The 18,384-nt window shown below is 43.4% G+C and overlaps 1 long non-coding RNA gene across 1 annotated transcript in view; it reads left to right on the top strand.

Annotated features, from left to right (window-relative positions):
- The window catches only part of LOC109283590 (uncharacterized), an 82,695-nt gene extending 79,252 nt beyond the window's left edge, over positions 1-3,443 (top strand). The window contains exons 4-5 of the long non-coding RNA XR_002090814.2: positions 143-207; positions 1,406-3,443. This is a non-coding gene — a long non-coding RNA (uncharacterized LOC109283590). The remainder of the gene's footprint in view (positions 1-142; positions 208-1,405) is intronic.
- The last annotated feature ends 14,941 nt before the right edge of the window (positions 3,444-18,384 follow it).

Below are 18,384 nucleotides of genomic sequence, written 5' to 3'. Positions count from 1 at the left end.
TTTAAAAAAAATCATTAATATGGTCTGTTCCCCTTCCCCATCTGTCTGTTGGTCAGAACCTTCTGCAATGCTGACTGCACCATGTGTAACACCCTCTCACTTCCTAATAAGTATTTTGATTCTTCTCTTATCCCATCTCCAGATTCATCTTCTCCTCTGGCCTATGAGTTCCACTGAGTGCATTTGGTCTGTTATGTTTTGAGCAAGGTAAGAAATGTAGGGATTTGAAATAAAATTATGAAAGATTAATCTGTGTAGCAGATTTCCATTATGAACATTAAACAATATTTAAATAGCCATTGTTTAACATATAGTAAAAAGGAGAAATAATATTATAGGACTTTAATGAGAAAAAGGACTGAAACTTTTAGCTTAAGGCTGTAATATCCAGATGACAGTTAAATACATTTTTTCTTTTTTCTTTTGCGTTGTAATATTCTTTTATTCTAGTTGTGTTGGTGGTTAACATTTTTCCTGACTTCTTTTTCTGTCATTGTGATAGTTTTTTGGTTTTGGGGGGGGGGGGGGGGGGAGGGGGCTGGCCAAAAATTAAATAAACAAGGAGGCCTCATTCTCATAAATTCTCAAATTGCCAATTATATGATTGTTGCATGCTTTGAGGAAAAGTATTTGAGGAAGGCAAACAAACTCTAGGGCTCTACATCTTTATGAAGTCCACAGAAAATGTTCTTATATCTGCTGTTTTCCTTGAAACCACACAGCGACTAGTAACTCCCAACTGGAACTGAAATTTACTTCAAACTTTTCAGTTAATTGGTTCTTTAGTCCATCATCTTTTGAAGATTGCATAGCATGGACAGAATTCTAATTCACCTAATAGATGATCAAACTTCTGACTAACTCTGAGGCTGCTGACAGATGTTCAATTAAAGGTGTGATAGGATCTGATCCATGATTCCAACAATTGTACCTCCTACCATAACTGCTCTTTGTCCTCCACCTGGTGCAACAGAATTCTGCCCTATATAGTCACTTATGGGAAATCTTTTGAAATAAAGCAACAATGAAAGAACAAATAAATTAAGCTTAAATAAATAAAAAATCTAGAAAGCAAAAAATAAAATAAAAACCACAAACAAACAAAACAGAACAAACAAACAAAAAGTCTCCCCTGCTGATAAACTATTTGCATTACTCCAAGAATTACAGAATGAAACTAAATGATTTTACTGCATTTTTTCATCGTTATGCCACAGTACCAATTATGCTCCTGGTGTTCTTGAGTCTATAATGCTCTTTCCTACCATTGAGTTCCAATTTTTTTATTAACCTAAATTCTTTAAATGCATTCTTTATACCTGTAGCAAGAAACTTAGTTGTGAAGGTAGAAATGGCACAGGCTTGGCTGACATTGTTGAATATTGTGATTGATTTTTTTTGGCAGGGTGGACTTCTAGAGAGAGTGAATTTGAAATCATCACATTCTTGAAATGAGGACCAGCACAGTCTGAATCCTAAGTAATACAAAGTATGAGAAAGAATCTCTTTGCACTGTTATAACAGTTTGGTTTTGTGTAATTCCTTTTATACACCAGGCATTCAACATACATGTAAAAGATATAGTAGTGGTTTACTGACACTGTAAGCAAACACAGCCATTCCAGGATGAGGTATGCAGCTCCCCTGAAGCAAGGGAATGAAATGGGTTGTAGGGGTGAAGAAAAAAAGGATGTTGGCCATAGTGTACAGGGCCCCATTTTCAGAGGTACTGAGCACCTGCATTTCCCATTGACTTCAGTAGGAATCCAATAGTCAGGTTATTTTCAGCTCTTTTAAAAAGTGCCAAAGATCATAGAATTACAGAAAAATAAGTTGGAAGGGTCCTTTGAAGGTAATCTGGTCTAACCCCCCCTGCCTGAGTCAAGATTATTCCTATCCAACACATTCCTTACAAATCCTTGTCTAACTGACTATTAAAACTTAGATAGTCAACCCTCTCAGGCAGCCTAATCTGGAACTGCAAAGTGGTAGTCAGCATCCTGTTGCTTCAAGAGTGTCAAAACAGGTTTGAAAGATTGAAGGAAGAGGGCCTCAGGGGGAGAGGGGCTAAATTGGGTCCTAAAGGTCTGGATTAAAGTCTAAAAAATTTCAAGAAAATTCAAAGATAAGGTGATTTATAACAAAAGTCCATATGCCCAAATAAGGCCTCCAAACACTGGGTATCTTGAGAACAGTACTATTCTCTGGCAGCCTAGAAATGTGCTACTTTAGTGGGGGGGCAACTTTCATTGCAGGCATGCTACAAATTAATCTCTGCACCCTCCTGGTGCCACTCCAGTCCTGTTCCCTAGTCTGATGCTCTGCTTTGTATGCCCTGTCTTGTGTTCCCTGCTGGATCTGTTGCTCTATTTTTGCTTCCTGCCCTATGCACCCTTCAAACTCTGCAGCTCTGCTTTCTACTCCCAGCCCTATAGGCACTTTTACATGTGCTCCAGATGTGGGGGGAGGAAGGGAGGGTGCTTCAATTGGAATAGCTCCAAGAGCCGCTCTAATTAAAGCGCTGCGGCATCTCATCTATCAGCATCTGCCTGCTTAAAAATGGCAGTGAGGGTGCTTGAGCTAAAGCTTGGTTGACAAGCTTTAGTTCAAGTGCCCCTGCCACCATTTTTGAGTGCCAGGATGCTGATGCTTGAGATACAGGAGGCTGCTGGAGGTCGGTAATTGCCATGTTCCAGCAGACTCAATTAATTCCAGCTCACCAGAGCAGCTTCATGCTCATGTATAGCACCCTGTATGCCCTGTGCTGCTTGCCCCCTCCATGATCTGCCATGTGCCACACCCGGAGGCTCCCCGGGCCACCGTTGGCATGCATGCTGCACCCCTATTCTAGCATCATAGATTCTAAACACATTCCTCAAGGACTTACCCCTACAGGCGTAGTTGGGGATAATAATTTTAACCTTATTTTGAATTTTTTCTCTGTTTGCAGGCCAAATTGTGTACTTATTTCAGAGATTGCAAGGTCAGCTCCTGTGCCATTCAATAAGATCTACACCCAAATCACTGGGATCAGATTTTGACCCTGTGGGTTTCAATTAGGCCATTTGGCATTGTTCAGAGCTGTGTTAGTATCGCTATGATTTGAGAGCAGATATTTGTGGGTTCTTTTTAAAAAAAGAAAAAAGAAAATAAGATGATCGTAGAAGGTGTGTTATTAAAAAAATTACAAATTTCCACTCTGTAAAATGCAAAGCTCATAGTACCAGTTGTAACTAAGCAGAGGCTAAGCAGGTGCTGTATAACCTTCTTTTATTGCTCTCTCTTCCATTCTAAATGGATACCCTGCTGTTCAAGCATTCAACCTCCCCTGAGTGGAGGCTGCTAAGTAAGACAAATTATTGCAGTGGTTTTGTGATGCAAGGAAACGTTGTGTGAAGACTGCTTTTAGATCACTAGAATAAAATTTCATGTTTGAATCTAAAGACAGCCTGTGACTGACTTCTTTTACTATCAATAATAATTTGAAAAGGGGCTTTATAATATAAGAAAGCCCGTAACTAAATTGCTTATTTTCTGACATATTGCTCTGGAGGTAATAAAACCATTTAAATAAAAATGGCGACGCTTTAACATCCTAATGTGATTGTTCATTTCTATGTCTTTCATTATAATATCAGGAGTCATGATGAACTCTTAGTAGATAATCAAGTATCAATTTTAATAAACCATACATACATGTAGGATTTATGTTCTCGTTTAATATTAATTCAGAGAAATTAGCACAAAGCGCAATTCTTGCCTCTTTACTCACGTTGTGTTTTTAGTTTCTCTTCCTGCTGCTGAAAAGGCATGATCAAATTAGATATTTTAATGAGCATTCATTGGTTGCATATATATTCCACTCATTTGTGAAATCAAACACAGACACTCAAATAATGGGGCCTAGTCTCCTCTTGCTGCATAATAACTTTGAGGAAGATCCACCTCCCTGTAAGGGAAAGAATGGATAGCTGAGAACGCTCAGAGGAATAAAAGGGTTTGAAGCACACCACATAAAAGGCTGGGTAGAGGATTCTTTGAAAATGAATGCAGGCTTCAACAAAAGATGTGAGAGAAAAGGCTACAGAGAGAGCGCAGGACTTTGTGTAGAGATGGGTAGTGAATACAGAAGAGGTTGCTGAGGCAGTACATAATACCATGATCTAAGGCAGAGCATGCTGTAGGTACAGGGCTGCAGGCAGACAGAAAAGCTTTTTCATGAGTGGCACAAGATGTGTAAAAGCTGACTGTGGCTAAAGAAGGAGTGAAGAGATGTGGAAGAGGAGCAGATTTTGGAGAATGACACCATTTAACTGGAGACAAAATCATTATGTTGCCGCTGATGAGAAAAGAGCATTCCTCAAACAAACAAACAAACAAACAAACAAACAAACAGGAAAACGCATAGACAAAGGAAACAAATGCTGAAGGAAAAGAGACTTGTTTTAATTTCAGCATCATTTCTTTTAAAGTATCAAAATCAGAAATATGATTTTGACCTAAATTAAAATAAAAGGCATCCACATTCTCAAAAATTCATATTAAAACAAAAATTATAATACCACCTCAACACTTGAACTTCCTCCATCTAGAATTGTTATGTATCTAGCAGAATACAATGGGAAGAGTCTAATAAAACAGAATTGGACTAGTGTGGAGTGATTTAAAATGGGAATCTACATCTTCCACAAAAAGAAGCCCAAATCAAGGAAGTTAGCAATCAGACAGCTGGGTAGTTTTACCCTCTTAATTTAACATCAGCTGAGAAGGGATCAAGGGGTAAATAAAACAAGATTAAACAACAGTTTTATATTTAGCAAGTTGTTCTGTTTCTGTTACCAGTAAGCTCTTGATAGCACAGTGGTTAAATATGAATTTAAAAAAAGAATATAATGAGACTCCAAAAAAATAGTAGAATGCAAATACCATTGCCAAAATTATAATTTGACCCAGTATTATTAAGCCAAATACTTTAAGTACTTAATATTTATTTTTAAAATTTGTGTCAGGGATAAAAGCCTTAAAGAGAAATGCTATGTCCTGGAATTATCTGCAGTCTAAAAAAGCCCAACCATAAGGTTTGCGCCATGTAACACTGGCTTCATTGTTTTTTCCTTTAGGAATAGTTAGTTCTTATAACAGATTTTGAACTGGTTGAATAAGATTATTCCTTTGATGCTGCTGTGGCTGTTTTTAAATTGATATACAAGTTACGCAGGTAAGAACTAGGTCAGGTATATGCTAGTAGTCCTTTCTTATCATAACTATACACATATACTATACAAGCAAAGTTCTCCTCATATAGATACAGCTCATCCCAACAAAACTGTGCTTTTGCCAATATAAATTATTCCAGATTCCTCTTAATGACATAAATTATTCCAACAACAGTACAGTTCTGCAATTATGAGTGCTGGTACCCTAGTTGCTTTGACCCAGATTGTTCAGAGATGACATGTTTTCAGTCCTCTGACAGGGATCACTATGGTGGAGAAGTAGTAATGTATACCTGGCCTAGTATAAGCTAGAGCATTATGTCTTGAAAACCTTATATTGTAGAAATACGGGCTTGGCTGACTAAAAACAGATATGTCATCTTCATCATGGAGTAGTTAAGAGGTAAACATTTCAAATCAGATTTGGGCTGTCCATTGACACCACAACTATACAGCTATATTTTATTCCCAGGAATTAGAGATGGACAGATGTGTTAACTCAAATTGTTCATCTTTCTTACAGTGCAAAATTGTTCCCCATTAGATAGCATTTTGCTTAGTCCAGTTTTAGATGACTAAAGCAATGGGCCTTCTAACATTTCCTTAATATGATAATACCCAGTCCAAGAGATCTCACTTTTAAGAAAAGTCCTGTTGTGTTATTTCAGTATATTCAAATATTTGGGGTGAATTTTTATCTCTTTGAAATCAGCTAAGAACAACTCTGGCTAACTCTAAGCATAGCACAAAATGTAGTGCCCTAGCCCTCTTCACACAATTTACATATACACTTCAGTTTTAGACTGTAAGAGCTTCTTCTGTTATATTTCTGAATGTGTACTTAATGCTTCTGTTCATACTCAATTGTAAAGTAGTGTTTGTCCTGTAGATTCTCATCCAGTAAGGAACAGAATGAGATCAACCAAACTTGCTTCACAGTTGCTTTGGAATGAGTCAACAGCCTAGAAAAACCATATTTGCTTAAATAGAAAATGACTCTGATTACAAGACAACCCCCCAGTAATTAGATTCTATATATGGAAAACCTATAAATCTGTTATCATTTTCTATGTATAGAATCTTAATTATTGGAGGTTTGCTTTGAGTTTGGATCCGTCCCACTGCTACAGCAGGGAAAATAAATCTGGGAGGAGAGCTAGCTCCTTTGCTGTCTGCTCACACCCAGCTTTTTCCTTTGGCAGCTCCTTCCCCCTCTCCTTACTGTCAGACGGTGTCTTCCCTGAGCACATGGAAGTGAGGAGCAAATTTAAAAACAATGGGAGCATCTACACATTCATATTAATGTGATACATTAAACTTCAGTGCATATTGTTCCGGAGCTTATGCTCCTGGATGCCTTGTTTACATGTGTGCCCAAGACCACAACACATTGAGCCAGGTTGGAGCAGCCCCAGCTGGCAGGTAGCTTGTGGGGAGGGGTCAACCTGTCAGCCTAGGGCTGCTCCATCCTGGGTCAGTGTGCTATGGAGGGGCTGGCTGAGGCACAAGAGTGCTCGAGTGTGGGGGCTAGCCTGCACTGAAGCACCCTTGTGCCCCAGCTAGCTGGTCTACACATGGGCTGCTATGGAGTAAAAAAACTCCACGGAAGGATAGTACTTGTATTTATAAGTACTACCCTGCTTCAGAGTTTATTGGTTAACTCCAGCCTAATAGCCCTGTATATGTAGACATCAAGACATTTACTATGAAGCTAATTAGACTACAGTAAACATCTTGTGTAGATGCACCCAGTAACCTTTAAATTAAACATGGCTGTAGCAATTTACATATAGTACCCATGCATTTATCTCATCCAGAATGAATGTTACCTTTTTTTGAAACTGCTGCAAGTTTTTTTATAGGTACTCCATAAACACGCTTTTAAGCAGGATCTTGAATCCTACTCTTTTTTTTTTAATTTCATGTTTCAGGTCAAATTAACCAAATAAGTTCCAAGTCCTATTGACTGAGTAGAACTCAATCTTTCAAGTCCATGTGGTACTACCACCGGCAAGCATTCTCTGTCCCAGACTCTTCAGCCTGGGGCTTCAGATATTCCTAAATCTATGGCAGGCATCCTGCATGCAGGCCCAAGACTGGAGGCTTGGTTCAGATGTCCCTGAGTTTTGCTTGCTCTTAATCCACAGACCAAAGGAGCAAGCTAAGGAGGAATTTTCCATTTCCATAAAGTAGGCATGTCGCTAAGATCCTCCCATTGGGAGGCTATCGTACTATCTCATAAGGTGTTCTGTCCATGGTGTGTTGGATGAGCCTACATCCTCTACTACACAATACCATTCTAAAGTGATCTTAGCCCAAGCAACAGACCAATGCAATGACTATACTTGAGTCGGTGGTGAGGAGGACTGTGCTCAATGGGTACTGCTATGTGTCTTAGTCACATAGGCTGCACTAACTTAATCTTGTGGTAGGTTCCCATCAGTATCTTGGCTTTTTTGGCTAAGACCAAATGTAGCAGCATTTTTGACACTAAGGGGAGGGTGTCAGGGTTGGCTCTGGCCCTCCCGGTATTGGCCTGGTATTGCAGTACCTCAGGCCCAGTGCCAGTTATCTGTGCAGGGAATACCTGCCCTTTTTTTTTAAGGGCCACACAAAGGAAGGGAGAGAGGGAGGGAGGGAGTCTTATCAGCAAGTTTGCCCAGTGTGGGCCATGTGTTTTATAGCTATTCTTAGTGTTGGCTGCATTTAATCAACTTCATAGTTGGTTTCCATTACTGAGCACATGCTGCTTTTAGCAGCGGTTTAATAGTAGACAATATATTTATTTAGTGATATTTCCTTGTATGCGATTATAAAACAAGGGGCTTTTTTATCCTTGCCCACTGGGGAAAAAACCTTGTATTCAAGTAAATATGGTAGATCTTTCAAGACAGCTAGGAACCTAGAACTCCATCCCTCTCATAGCTGTGCCAAATGGAATAAAAGACCTCTGCCCTGGAAAAAATGACTGTCACATATAAAGACTGGTTGTGGCTGAAAGCTGTGGGCTTAGTGAAGGATGTCTGTGCATGATAAAGTAAGTATACAGCATAATATGAAACTATCATTTGTCATGTCTAAAAGGTGTAGTCACTAGAACCAAGAGCAATGTTGAATACAGTGGAAAGATGCTACTAAATCTGTTTCTTCAGGAGGAAATATTCTAGTTTAGCATACTTTCAGGGGTTTAACTTGACTCGCTACTAGGGGTGTACCCATAAAGATGTTTTTGGCCGATACTGATAGCCGATTATTAACCACCCCTCTGCACCCACATGATGAGCCACCCATAGCTCTGTCCCATGCCCTGCCCCTGCCCAAGCCCCAGCCCCAGCCCCACTCCCTCCCTCACCATGGGGACCTTGATCTACTGTCCCACGCCTCTTCCCTCCCCACATCCCTTCCCTCCCATAGACTTATCGGCCAGATGCTATTCTCCAAGCTGCCAGGCTGCATTCCTGGCTGTATACATGCTGCAACTGCCTGCATGCATGTAGCATATCAGTGACATTATCAGCTACACTGGCCAAAAAAAGCCAATTGCCGATAATGTGAATTTTCCTTTTATTGGTGCCAATATATGTACCGATGTATTGGTGCATCTCTATTTGCTACCTCATGTAAAAGCATAGTCTGTCTTATCTTTGCTAAAGTATTTACCTTGAGTTAATTAACTTGCATTATTTCCTAAATAACTGTCATACCAAATACCAGCAAAACTGACTTCGCTAGGGTTTTCTTCATGTTGAAATATTCTGTTTGTTCTTGACCACCAGAAACCAGGAATCAGAGGGACTAACACACAGATATATTATAACTGACTGAAGCAATGATTTGGACCTTGGCCTAAGCAAGTGTGCTTTTAACAATGTACCTCAGGTGAGCACCTGGCAAAGAAAAGTAATTTGCTACACTGAGATCAAATTAATTTTGAGTGTTCAGTCCCAGGTGAGGTCTACTGTACAAAATTTTGCCAGTATAGCTTTATCAGTTAGGGCTGTGAACTATGTCCCTCAACCAACATAAGGAGGAACAGTTATACCAGTAACTATGGGAAAGATTAACATGTGTCTGTGTATTTGTATCAATCCTCCATTTTGTTTTTTGAATGTCATTTTTATTATTAAAGAAAATCTGTGTCTGCACCTTAGCTTTCTTGCCTCCCTATAGAGCTGAAATACACAGGTTTCAGGTATAATCTTTCACCTAGCAGAATGCTTACAATGGAGGATAATTTAATCTTCATGATCTTTTCATCAAATGGAAAGACCCTTAGGCAAAGAGCTAGCAGAGAAACATGCTTTCTGAGCTGGGTTGGCTTATCTGATAGAGGTCAGATGAGCTCATCTGATAGAGGTCTTTGACCACCTGATAAAGGGTTGAGGATGACAAGAGAGGTCACCTGATAGAGGCTTTATGAAGTTATAAAAAGGTAATATCTGCTCTTAGCAAATCTCTCCCACTGACCAGAACAAGAAAGCAATATCATGCAGGAAGGCAAAAGTAACAAAGGTGATGCAGCAAGAGTTTTTGACTTTCTGAACAGACACTGATCTAATTCCACAAGATGCTTAGGCTAGATCTTTATGACCCTTGGAGTGAGCCCAAGGGTACCACAGAGAGAGAAGTCCTGTCCACTTGAGTCCGCTGAGATACATGCCTGAGCCCACTAATTAGGCAGAGTAGATGGCTCAGGTGTATACCTGAGGTGGGCTTGAATGTACCCCACAGCAATGGGCTGAGGTTCTTCAGGCAAAGAGCACCAGAGGGAATGCGCTTAGGGCCACTCAAAAAATGCCTGGGTCACACATTCTTCCAAATGTTGGAGCTCAGGACCACATGGAGAAAGTGTGACTAGGTGGGGCTTCTTTCTCGGTGGGGCTCCTGGTCTTGTTCCAGAGGTTATGTAGGTATGGCCTTGGAAAGGTAAGTGAAGCAGAATTTTGCATACATCTGCTTATTTTGTATTGTTTTGCTCTTGTGGTATGTGTGAGAAAAGCATGATTTGTTTAGAATTCTTTTTAAATTCTTTGTATAGTTGTTCAACTATCACATGTTCCCACAGGGTTAAACTATAAACTACAGTACCTCTAGTGGTGGACTTTTAGGAAAGGGTGTACTTAAGCTACCAAGGTATCTTGGAAGTGGGAAGGGTCTACACAATCCTAGGGTGTCTATACATGTGCTCGTGGGGGTGGGGTGTGTGTGTGTGTGTGGGAGGGATAGGGGGGGTCATTTTAATTAGAGCAGTTTCCAGAGAGCTGCTCTATTTAAAATGCTGCAGCATCATGTGTATTAAGTTCCCACAGGTTTAAAAATGGCCATGGGATGCTTTAACAAAAGCTTACTCAATGAGTTTTAGTTAAAGCACTGCAGCAGCCATTTTTAAACTTGTGGGGACTTATACATGTGACACTCTGGTGATGCTGGAGTGCTCTAATTAGAATGCATTGGTGCACATGTTTAGGCACCCTTAGATACCAAGGGCAACTGGATGGTGGGGGTCCCACTCTCAAGCAGTTATATTCGGTAGAGAGTTTAAGCCTAGGGATAAGCCTGGATGCCAAAGAATGAGGCAATAGCTGAAGCCTGAAGACACCCAGGGAGGTCAGAAACAGTGGGGAGCTAAACCAATGAAATAATATTGTATTTTTGCCAATGGAACATGCCTAGATAGGTTTATCAGCAAAGTGTGCATAATGTGGACCTGATCTCAAAAGTATAAAAGCAATTTTCCAAGCTAACACAGAGCAAAGCCTTGAAGAGAAATAATAATATATCTCTCTGATACATTTACTTTTACTAGTTAATGTGAAGAAAGCACTGATTCCAGATTACAATGTCAGAGATACATGAAGAGCATCTGTCAGAATGACAGAATCATAAATCTTCAAGCTGAAATCATGACATATATTTTTCTTCAGTGCAGAAGTTTTATAAAATGAGATAGTATGAAGTAGCTTACACTCAGAGTTTTGTCTGCCTTAACATTATTATTTTCTGATGTTTAAAGCCCCCAAGGTAATACATATCAGCTTTTAAAAATACATTAAAAATTTTTTAAGAAGTTAGTTTTAAAACCGTTTCTATTTACAGTAGCCACTAAGGGTACTGGTGGAGGTGGTCTCTTGGGAATAAATTTTTAAGGGAAAAAGGGGATCAAGAGAGATTACTAAAAGAGATCATAGTAAAAACACAACAGCAAACTGCTGTGACGTGAAAGACAGTCAGTCAGTAAAGGCAAAATATAGGTTAATCAGCTAGGCACAGGAACAGGATTTAGGCAGAATATAGGTATCTATGTTCCAAAATGGGATTGAGAATGGCCTTGCTCCAGTGGCCACAAAATTCATTAGGTATCTAAATTCATTTAGTACCTACACTTTAGGGCGTTTGTAAATGACACTTTTAAGTGGGTTTAAAGTGTGTTAAATGCCTTTTGCACCGCTTTAATGGCATTGCTGTTTGCACATTTGGTGGTGTATTGTGCATTAATTCCAGTCACTGTAGCACATTCGGCGGCATAATGTGCCTTAAATGACTTTGGGATGCAGCAAATGACTTTGGGGTGCTGCAAAGTAAAGCACCTCTTAGGAGTTTTACTTTCCTACCCTACAGCCGTGGAAGGAAACATCGGGTTTCGTGTTGCTCAGGGACTGGGCAGGCAGCCCAGCAGTAGCCTGGGAAGGCAAGCTCCACAGAAGGAAAAAAAATGGTGAGCCTGATCACCTTTTTTTGTTTTTCCTTCAGAGCCTGCCTGCCTGCCTGAGCTGGGCAGAGGCCTGGTGCTTCTCTCCACAGCTGTGGTGGCCCCCAGGACTGCTTGAGCTGGGTGCCTGTGGGCAGGTGCTGCCTGGGGGTGGCTGCCACTGTCGCAGAGGGAAACATCAGCCCCCGTGCTCAAGGACTGCTTTGCCCTCCAGTAGCTTGCTCTGCCTTCCCTTGACGCTGGAGGGGCAGGTAAGGATTGGCTCTGACACAGGAGTTTACTTTGCCCTACATTGAAGTGGTGTTTTTAACAAACCACTGCTTCAATTTAGGGAGAATTTACCCCCTGTGTCGTGTACAAATGCCCTTAGACTACAAAGTTTCCAGGGTGCCTCAGCTTACGTGTGAACACATAAGCTCTGCTGCAATCAAAAATGGAGGTGGGGGCAATGCATAACTTCCACCTAAATCCCTGGAGGGGCCTAGTCTATTAGGCACCCTCCCAGCATGCTTATTTGCCTTTTTGCCTCCCATGACAAATTCGCAGACGACACCAAGATTTGGTGTGAGGTGAACACACTAGAAGGGAAGGACAGATTACAGCAGGACCTGGACAGGTTACAGGGGTGGGCAAGTCAAAATAGGATGGGATTCAATACTGACAAGTGGAGGGTGCTGCACTTGGGCAGTAGGAACCAGCAGCAGACCTATAGGCTGGGGAACTCCCTTCTCAAACGCACGGTGGCAGAAAGAGATCTTGGAGTCATTACTGACTCCAAGATGAACATGAGCCGACAATGCGAGAACACAGTCAGTAGGGCTAACCGTACCTTATGCTGCATCCACAGATGCATCACAAGCAGGGCCAAGGAGGTGATCCTCCCCCTCTATGTGACACTGGTCAGGCCGCAGTTGGAGTACTGTGTCCAGTTCTGGGCGCTGCACTTCAGGAGGGATGTGGACAACATTAAGAGGGTCCAAAGGAAGGCCACTCCCATGATCTGGGGACAGCAGGGAAGACCCTATGAGAAGAGACTATGGGACCTTAACCTGTTCAGCCTTCACAAGAGAAGGCCGAGGGGGGACCTGGTGGCCATCTATTAACTTAGAGGGGACCAGCGTGGTTTGAGAGAGACCTTGTTCCCCTGAGTGCCTCCCGGAGTAATAAGGAATAATGGCCATAAGCTGCTAGAAAGTAGGTTCAGACTAGACATTAGAAGGCACTACTTCACAGTCAGGGTGGCTAGGATCTGGAACCAACTTTCAAGGGAAGTAGTGATGGCTCCTACCCTGGGGGTCTTTAAGAGAAGGCTTGACGTTTACCTGGCTGGGGTCATTTGAGCCCAGTTTTCTCTCCTGCCCAGGGCAGGGGGTCAGACTAGAATATCTACAAGGTCCCTTGCAACTCTACATCTATGAATCTATGAATCTATGACAGACACAACCAGTTTGCATGAAGGCATCCAGGTGAAGAGTACGCACCAGGCCACCATAAAAGTCTTATGGAGGAATTAAGAAAGTAGAGAGTTGCCTACTGTTGCCTCAGCTCCAGTACCTCTTTTGGAAGCTGTTCCCAGCCTCATCTCCAGCCCTGTTTGCAGTACAGCCTGCTGCCCTTTCTGCTGTGCACAGTTTGACTGCAGTTTCTTACTTTGGACTTTAGGTTTGATTCCTGATACTGCCTCTTGGTCCTACTGTCCAGACTAATGTATTGGTCTTAACAGAAGCCAACAGCTTCTGTCCTGGTTTTCTCTGATAACTGCCCCCTCCTGCCCAGTTTTCGCATTAAAAAAGTAACCCAAAATACACATTTTTCTGTGATTAAAACGAAACACAGATATATGCAGATATATATACAGTGATGTTTCATTTTAATCACAGAGAAATGTGGATTTTGGGTTACTTTTTTTAATCTGAAAATTGGGGATTTTTTTTTTGTCAGAGAAAACCAAGATCCCTGTTCATAACAGCATAAGATCTAGTTAGTGTGAGTTAGCATGGGACAGCTATTGTGAGAGGCCAATGTCTTACTTAGACATATGTGGTTAAGGTAGCTGGATGGAGACAGGGAGAAATTTAGCAGAGCATTTTAATGAGACACCCAATGGGGTTTAAGTGTAACATTAAGGGCAGCTGGACCTGTTAGAAGACATTCTGCACCCTTAGCAGGCCACCTGATTTCAGAGTGGCACCAGCTACAAGGGTCAAACTCACCGACTACAGAGTAGGCTGGGCCTAGTATATAAGCCCATAATGATATGTGAGATGTGTTGTTCCCTCTGGGGTGAGACAGTGCCTCTGTAGTTTAAACCTATCTGGAAGTTTTAAGAAGCTCAAGTGGAGCTTCATTTTTGGCTTTGGCTGTCCACAGTGTGCAGCAGCTTTACCTGTTGCCCTTCAGCCTGGCTCTGGCTTACCATGTTTGGGTGTGCTGGTTCCTGACTCCTGGCACTGCCTCAGCTATGAATGTGAATCTTGCTTATTGACTAGAGCTTTGTCTTGGACTCTGGTTCTGACCCTCTCATGCAGACTTGGCTCTTTGTCTGGATCGTCATCTTGCTTAGGCACTTGTCTACCCCTGTGCTCTTCAAGATTGCCTATAACCCAAGCCTCACAGTAGCAACTAGACAGAATGAGGTAAAGCAGATGTTCTCAACCTTTTTTTTTCACAGACCATTTGAAAATTACTAAGGGTCTCGGCGGACAACTTAAACTTTTGTTGTTCTACAGTTAAAGCACACAGTAGGACTGTATGAAGTGGCTAGTATTCACTTTGTATTCAGATTCGGCCGATTTAGGGGACAGTGATTCAATTCGGTGATTTGAATCACTGTCCCAAATCAATTTGGCTGCATCTGATTTGGAGATGTGACCACAGCCAAATCAGCTGGGTCTCTGAATCAAACAGGCCCCATCCCTCACCTGCTCTCCCAGCCCCATCAACAGCTGCCCCACCCGACCCCAGAGTCTCAGCTCTTTAAAAAAAAAAAAAGCCTTGCACTCACCAGCTGCTGCCAGGCGAGGGGCAATCCCCGCTGCCCCCCACTATCCTGCACTGCGTGGGGGGCTCTTCCAGGAGCCCCCAGCCCCTGCCCACTTTCCCAGCCCCCCCGCCATGGCTTCCCTGCCCGGGCCTAGCATCAGTTCTTAAAAAAAAAAAAAAAGCCCCTATCACCGGCTCTTGCTAGGCAGGGTGGTGATCCCTGCTGCCCCCCACTTCCCTGCACTGCATGGGGGGCTCTGTCACAAGCCCCCTAAAAGCCCTGACAGCTACTGGAGCAGCCGGTGAGTGTGGGGCTTTTTTTTTTCTTTTAACAGCTGGGAGCTGGGGCTGGGCTGGGCAGCTATTGACGGAGTTGGGAGAGTAAGTGAGGGATGGGGGCTCATGGCAAAGCCCCCCATGCAGCAGGGGGCAGCAGAGGGCAGTGGGGGGCAGTGGGGGCAGTGGGGATTGCCCCCCCCACCTGGCAGCAGCTGGTGAGTGGAGGCTTTTTTCTTTTTTTTTAAAGAACCAGGAACTGGGGCCAGGCAGGCCAGCCATGAGGGAGGGCTGGGAAAGCAGCCAGGGGGTTGGGGAGCAGGGGAACTCAGGGGAACTGGGGAGCAGGCCTGGAGGGGGTCCCCTCATGGTTCCCTCCCCACCTTCAGACCCCCCTCGCCCCCTACTTACTGGCATGGAGTCCAGATCTAGCTCCCTGCGGTGGCAAGTGGGGACTGCCCAAATCCCCAAAGCTCTCTGAATCTTTTCCAAATTGATTTGGAGAGCTTTGAATTGATTCAGACCTTTTTATTGGTCTCTTGATTTGATTAAGCTGCCAAATTGAGCTGAATCTCCTCCAAATCAAATCAGCACCGGAAGCTCCGCACAGCCCTAGCACATAACTCCTAATTTTAATATCAGTAGTCTTACCTTTCTAATGAGATAGATGTGCCTGTTTTTTTGAGCAAAGTTCTGGGAAGTCCGGTGTAATGTTTGTCAGATTTAGCCTTAGGTCACCTTTCTGCAGACCACCTGAATGGAGCTCATGGACGAGTGGTGGTCTGGGGACCAGTTTGAGAATCTCTGAGGTAGAGGATGCCTAGTCAGTCAGGGCATGGATGTTGAGAGAGCATTTTGAGGGAGTGGTTGCGAAGGCTGGGACAGGGTTAGTGTGGGGGAATGATTCCCATTGGGAAAAGGATGGGGAGAGCAGCATTGTGGACATTATTGATGCACCACAGCAAATTACACTGTGGCAGGAGTGGGTGCCCTGGCCGCAGTAGTGACTTGAGTGCCATCCACATCCACACATCTATCAGTACACTTGAGCCATAAGTTATGATACAGAGGCACCATTTCACCTCCAATAATGCATCTCTCATATTATGAGACAACCTAGCACCTACCCTGTTGTCAGGCCATGGTCTTGAACTCAGAGCTTTGGCCTGCCCACCAAAGCAGCTCACTGGCCGGGTCAGCCATCTCCCTGGTGGAATACTGGGGCAGACATAGGTGGCCAGAACCCTCCATCTAGACCTAGGCACATGCCTACTCCCTGCCACCAGAGTAGCCAGCAAAGGTCAGCTGACCTCTTCCCCCTTCTCATATAAGCCTCTGACCTGAAAGAGGAAATGTCTGGGCAACAAGGTGCAACCTTGTACCTACGCTGCTGCACCATTGGCTTGTTCTGCTACTGACTCTGATAGAGTCTCTCTGGATACCTGTCCCAGCTAGCCCCCCAACTCCATGTTCTGCCTGACCCTCTGGATACCTGACTCAGCTCTGATCTGGCCTCCTGGATACCTGACCTGGATAGGCCTCCCAACCTTGCATTATGCCTGCCCTTCTGGATCTCTGACTTCGCTTCCAGGACAGATCTTCTGGCTTTTGACCTCTTGGCTTCTAACCCTCAGGTGACCCCCAGACCTGGCTGCCTTTCATGACCTTGCTTGAACTTTGTAGTCTTGATGTCCATGTAGGTCAGCATATTTCTGGCCATCCTGGCTTCTGGCTCCAGATGACTGGAATCAGTCCACTGTGTTCAGGTACTGGGTCAGTTCCTGGAGGCCTTCCTTTAATGGGCAAGGACTTTATTGAATGTCTGATGAAACCAGGCACCCAGCAGAGGATAGTGTTAGGATGTCATCATGCTGTAGATTTACCAAGGGTATTAGGCCTGGTGATTCAGGAACACAAGGAAGCCCATATCTTTGCCACCCATCAGCATAACTATGCTGTGAACATGACTTTGTGTGTGCAATGCACATGTGCAATTATGGATATGGTAGCCAACTAGTGGGGTTCATGTCATAACATTCATATTTGTTTACAGTCCAGCTTCTGCAGCCACTTCTGCTGTGAGAGTTTCCCAGTGGCTGGCTTCTTGGTAAGAGTCCCAGACTCCTCTGTCTCTACACATTATATTCTTCGTGCATAAGAGCTATAAATATGATGTAAGCAAGGCATAGGCCACTCAGACCTTCATGTGTACTCAACCTGGCTCCCTGCAGCTATACTCAGACTCTTCCCTTATACCCACAAATGACTGAGGTTCTCTCTTACAAAACTGGCTTCTCATACCATTGTGCACCTGGCAAATGAGGTAGAGGAGCACTACAAGCCCACCAGGTCAGTGATGGAGAAAGTAGTCAGCGCTCTGACAATGCTCCATCCAAGGACATACAACAGTACAGCCCCCCAAAAGGTGAACAGGGTATTTCTGGAGCACTGCATTCCTAACAATAAGATCTTGCAGATCAGATTACCTCTAATGGGTGGGTTAGACATAGAAGAAAGGGGAGAAGAGGGAGATTGAGAAGGAGGCAAAGGAGGTAGCAACCCTAGAGGTGTTGCAGCAGACCCCTCCCACTGCTTGATGCCCCCAGGACCCTGTTAGCAATAGGTTATGGCAGAAGAATATAGGCTTAGCTTCTCATAGATGTGTTTGGATAATGGGTTTTTGCCTTTTGGGTGGAAAGATTAGTTGATAATAGAGGAGCTGGGGCAGCATCTGGCCTGCTAGCAGCTTGGCTGGCCAGCCCCAGGGGGTGCCCCCCCTTCCCCCCCCCATGGAGGGAAGGACCGTGGCCCCCTGCAGCTCAGGGGCTGCTTGTAGCTTTTTCAGGCAGGCTCCACCAAGAAAAAAAAAAAAAAAACGGTGACAGGCCTGTTCCTTTTTTTTTTTTGTGGAGCTTGCCTGCAGCCAGGGAGGTGAGCTTCCAGTGGGCCCTGAGCTGCAAGGGGCTGTTGTCCTTCCCTCCACTGTGGAGTTTACATGTGAAAACTGCACCCTCTCACCACTGAAATGCTCTTAAACAGCATGTGCTTTGCTATGTCTTAAGTTACATAGTCTTATGTCTATACATAAGAAAGATGAAGTGTAAATCTAGCATCCACCTGTTAAAAAGGGGTAAAGGATGCTCCTGGAGTACTGGAGAATAGGCATTCCCAAAAAGATACTGGAACAAATTATAATAAGAG

Source organism: Alligator mississippiensis, chromosome 4, assembly GCF_030867095.1.
Source record: "Alligator mississippiensis isolate rAllMis1 chromosome 4, rAllMis1, whole genome shotgun sequence".
Taxonomy (NCBI): domain Eukaryota; kingdom Metazoa; phylum Chordata; order Crocodylia; family Alligatoridae; genus Alligator; species Alligator mississippiensis.
This window is presented reverse-complemented; position numbering and strand designations above follow the sequence as displayed.